The following is a 5,548-nucleotide window of genomic DNA, read 5'->3' on the forward strand; positions in this document are numbered from 1 at the left end:
TATCGGGGATCCCGCAAACTCCCGCCGGGCTCGGGCAAAGGCTGACACTTCAGCCGGGGGCGGGGGGGTACATGAGGCGGCTGCGCCCGCACCCTGAGAGAGCGATCGATGGCAATTTTCTAATTTCTCCTTGCCCGCTCTTGCTCCTTTCCCTTTTGGGATGTGCTGACTTCAAGAATTTGAGACGCGGCTTCCCCGCGTTGTCACTCGTGCCTCCCGCCCGCAAAGAGGGGCCGGGGCCGGGGCGGGATGGGGAGGGGGAGGGCTGGATGTTCCTCTCCCCCGCAGGTCCTTCATCCCTCTGGGATGCCCGTTCCGACTCCCGATACTGGGAAATTTGGGCAAGCCGGAGAAGTGAAGGTAACTAATTGTAAACACCTCGTTGCTTTTTTTGAATGCATTTATTATCATATTAGCAAGGGAGTATGAAACATACGGCATATTACTCATCCTATGCCTCCAGGCAGAGAATTCTCCTATTGAAATCAACCAGTATAACCAGATTTCTTATGGGAAATTACAGAGGACATCTTAAAACTCTTCTCACGGAAATATATTACTGGAATGTCAATTCCAATTCAGCATTTCCCTTTTCTCCTCCCCCCCCCAAGAAAAAGTAATTAGCCATTTACAGCTGAAGCTTTGAGATCCTGAAGGCGTTGGTAAAACACGCAGCCCCACGCTCCTTGCCCCGACAGCGGGACACCCCGCCCCCTCCACCCGAACCCCCCGAGCAGCCCCGGGAAGGTTACCGGGGGTATGGGAGGTGCAGGCGCAGGGCAGCCCCTCTCCAGCGCCCTCCTCCCGCCCGGCGCCGGCCGGTGTCGGGGGCGGGGGGGACGGACGCTCCGTCGGGGAGCGAGGCCGGACCGCCGCCGTCGGGGGCGAGGGCGGCCCCGGCGCTGGTAGCCCGCTGGCCCTCGCTCTTCCCCGGGGAGGGCGGGTGTGAGTGTGGCGGAAGGGGGTGGGAGGGGAGAGGGGGCAGCCGGTCCGCCCGCCCCCGGGACGGTGGTCGCTTTCCCGCCGGGAGCGGCGGTTCCCACCTGCTCGCAGGAGCGTTGGGAGCCCGCGATAACGAGATAAAAGCGAGGGAGCCCGGTGGCTGCTGCTGATGGGGCAAAATGGCAGCAGCCTGCTAAATACCATCAAACAGTTCGGGGAGGGTAAAACACCCCCACCCCCACTCGCGCACTCCTATCGATTGTATCCACGCGGAGCAGCAGGGGGAAGAGGGGAAAAAAAAAAAAAAAAAAAGGCTATTAACGCCGAAGAAGGATCCCTGGAAGAGAAGAATGTGTGCTGGGATTGTTCAACTTTTAATAAGTTTTAGGACTAATTCCAAAACCGGCAATGATTCCTGATCAAATTATTCCCCTGGAAATGCTTCTACACGTTCTTTTTATTAAGATTTCTTTGGCTGCCAGAAATGAAATATGAGACTTACCAGATAGAAAGTAAAGGAAGGCCAGAGCAAATTCTTATAAGCCTTTTTTTTTTTTTTTTTTTTTTTTTTTTTTTTTTGGAGAGGAAGGAGGCGGGAGCGGAGGCTCGAGCCAGGGAAATGACAAGCTATCTAACCCAGCTCTCATTCAGGTTCCGTACAATATGAATTCATCCTCTTGGCCTTAACAGCGAGGCGGCTTTCTAGCACATCCCAGACTTTGACTCGAGGAATTTGACTCTCCCTCTTTTGCTCAGGAGCTGAAGCCGGGCTCGGTGCTCTTGTTGGGAGCTATTTTCTCATTGCCGGACTGAGAGACCAAATTAGTCACCGCTCCTTTGTTTAGATGCTGCGGTCCGTCTCGCTCCCGTGAGACGCTGGAGAAGGACTTCCCTGGGCTCTATGGGAGAAGCCACCTCTGCTTTCCTAGTTGTAGGGTATTTTTGACACGTATGGGCAGTGAATGCTGATCCCGAGTGTCGGAGAGCTTCGGTAGAGGCTGCTCATTTATTTCGAACTGAAGAAGAGTTTACCTCTCCGTAAAAAAAGGGTGTCTATTAACTGTTTATTAATGCGTCTTAATAACCCAAATTATCTCTATAGCATAGAGCTCGGGAGTAAGAACCATTAAATCTGTTCATGTTTTAAGAGGGATCAGCCTGAACAGAAATCAATTAGCACCGCAGACAAAACCAAGCCCTTCTTAAGACAAGTGACACCGCATTTTCAACATACTTCGGGACTTAATCGGTACCGCCGATCCTGTTTCTTCCTATGTTCAAACATTTCAGCGTGACGAGGCGCAGCCACCCGCCAGCTGGCTCACGTCAGGCAAAGTCCCCGTCACCATCACCCCGTCACCCCCTTCACACCTGCTGAGGAAATCCCACGCAACCCACAGGTCGGGGCGAGCAGCAGAGTTGGGCTGGGGTACGTACCCCTCCGCATCCCACCCGTGCCCCGGGTGGGCCTCCCGGGGCGTGGGGGGTAGGGCCCACCCGCGGCTGCTGGCTGCCCTCCCCGCCGGGGTTGGCGGGGGGACCGCCCCGTCGGTCCTCGCCGCGGTTCCCGGTACCGATTGCTCGGGAGCGGGTGAATCAGCCCCGCGGCACGGCGGGGCAGGGCCGGGAGCATCCCCCTCTGCCCTTCCCCGGGCAGCCCGGAGGGGCGGCTACGGGACGGTCTCCCGCCCGGACGGAGCTGGCAGCCGCCTCCCCACCCCCAACACCTCCCGAGCCTTTCCTGGCTCTTTCCTGGCCCGACGCTGTGCCAGCGCACCGGCGCTTCCCCCTGTCTCCCCCGTGTCCCCCCACCCCCGTGTCTCCCCGGTACCTCCGTGCCAGCCCCGGCCCCGCCAAGCGTACCCCGGGGACAGACTGTGCGGACCCGGGAACTGGGGAGCCGTCGGGGGGAAGCCGAAGGCAGAGCTCCGTGGGTCTTTGCCTCGCTCTAACCGCTGTGGGGACCGCTGGGGGTTACTCGGGGGTGCATTCAGCATCGTGGGGTCCCTCTTTCCCGGTGCCGTGCCGTGCCGGGGTGGTGTCCCGTCCCGTTCCGTGTCGTGTCCGTCCCCGTCCCCCCCACACCTCCCCCAACCCCCAAAGCGGCGCCGCAGTGCCCCGAGCTGGAACCGGCGAACCCCTTCCCCTTCGCGGGCTGTAAACAGGATGGGGTTGATTTATTTTCTCGGGGGCGGGGGGGGGGGCGGGGGGGGGGCGGGGGGGGGGCGGGGGGGGGGGGGAGAAAACCAAAACCCCCCCGGACCCTCAACCCTGGAGGGGAAGACACACACCTATGGGGTCGCTCCCCCTCGGGACCCGTTGACGATTTTAACAGCTGAAGAAGACAATGTGGCAACCTAAAACCGGGGGAGCGGGTCAGGAAAACCCCGCTAGGGCAACCTGGCCGCGGCTCCTCGGACCTGCTGGGGTGTCCCCCAGCCCTGAGCACCGCACCGCCAGCTTCTCGCCTGCCTACAGGCACCTGGGAGCCCAAATGGGGCGACCCCAAGGCTTACCCCATAGCCCATGTGCTCCCCACCTTTGCTCCCGCCTGGCAGAGTCTCTCTCTCGCTCAGGAGATGGGTCTCCAGCTCCTGGCCGTGTATCTCTCCTAGGAAAGGTTTCCACCTCCTGCTCCCTGTCTGACCTACCTGGCCATGGGGCAGTAGAGGTGAGGGTTCTGCTCTCACCGGGGCACTGTGTGGGCTGGAGGGTGACATCCCTAGAGACAGGAGGGGAAAAGCTTAGCGGCGTTGGAAAGGGTGCCCTGGCATTCTGCTCCGGGGGTGCTTTACTTAAATATCTCATATTAGGTACTTATAGGTTAAAAGGCATACGTTGTTCGGCACACACAGCTCCAGTGGAAACCTCAGACTTGGGTGAAGCAAGTGGTTGCAAGCTCTCATGTTCGGCTTCAAAAAGACGCCTAGCTACAGCCCAGGGACAACCACAGGAGACGGACATCAGAAACCTCTTTTTTGGGGGGGAAGCTTCCTTTGCAAATCCCCGTGCGGGCATGCAGCGCGGTTTGTGCGAGGGCATGGTCAGCCCCGTGGGGCTCCATCGCCAGCTTTGCCCCCTGACTTTCGTGTACTGCTGAGCCAATTTCTCGAATGCGTGTTCTCGGGTGTCACTGGGCAATGACAGTTCATTAAAACCTGCTGTAATTGCCCAAGTCCGGATGGCGGTTGGGCTGTGGTCGTTTCTTGACCAGCCTTTCTTGACCTTGTTACTGTAATTACTGAAGAATAAAAGTATGTTTGAAATTTGTTTTTATGGCCTGAATATTCTGCATACGGGATAAATAATACTTGCTCTTGCATCTCATCAGCTAAATTTAACAATTAACAAGCCAGCATTCAAATAGTCCAGGAACCAGTATTGCTGGCCAATATTTACCAAAACATTTTGTATAAACAACGTCCACTCATATATGTCTGCACAAATCAAATCATATTTTCACATCCAGATTACTTTATTATAAATCAGCAATATTAATATTGATGTTTTATTTTGAACATAATCTTAGTAATTTAACTAGAAAAAGTCCCAAATGTAAAAGTAATCAGAAAGCAACTGCATCGGGTTTATATTGGTCACAGATAAAAGGCACTGGGGAAAACCCAGACCAAACCAAGGAGAATGACATCTCTAACACGGATTTCACTACGACCAGGCTTTTACCCTTTTTTTTTTTTTTTTTTTTTTCCCCGTTGATGTTTTGCAATAAATTAATTAGTTTCTGGGCTCCAAACTCTTCAGAGGGTCATAAATCCTGATGAAAACATGCTCCCTCTTGAAGTTGCACCTGGATCACTTATAGGAACATTTTTTTAAATTCATGTAAAAGTTCTTTTCTGCCTAATAAAGTGAAAAGTTGAAGAGGATAGCGGATTACGTGGAAAATTTAGTCATTCATTTACATCTCATAAGTATTCTTGAGAATGCTCTTTTTCTGACATGAGGTAGTGACAAACTTAGCTCCTGGATGACCGACTAGGACACATTATTTAAATGTTACCAATCAAAACAATTGTTGAAGACTTATATAAAGGGTTGGGTTTTTTCTGATTTATTTGCTCTGAAATCCTCAATAGTAATTTTTATTACATCAAATAAGCTGTACCCAAGGCAAGTTCCCTCTAAAAGACCAGAATATTTTTCCTCTAGCTAGTAATGAGGAAAAAGATCTCTCACTTTTGAAGGATTCGGGTGTAAGATTACAAGGTTTTAGGGAAAGGGCACTCTATGGGGCACTGGTTTTGTAGGTGTTGCTTCCATGTGACTGACGAAGATTTTGTCAATCTCCAAAACCCACACTTAAAAGAAAACATTAATTCGCTCTTGTGCTACCTTTCCATAAATTGAAAGGAGGGGAGTTAAGTCACCTGCTAAAATATTTATTTATGATCAGCTGTGGAGAAGTAATGATAACCTCAGAGCAAGTCCACCTCAGCCAGGTATTATAATACTTCTGACAAATACGCCTGTCACCTGGGAGCGCACCACAAAGCTCTGATAGAGCTGAACATCTAGTAGCAAACTAATGCTACTTGCAGCTGCAGGATGAGCCAATATCCCACCTCGATAAACACCTCCTGTTGAT

The sequence above is a fragment of the Vanellus vanellus genome (assembly GCF_965231255.1).
Source record: "Vanellus vanellus genome assembly, chromosome: 1".
Classification (NCBI taxonomy): Eukaryota; Metazoa; Chordata; class Aves; order Charadriiformes; family Charadriidae; genus Vanellus; species Vanellus vanellus.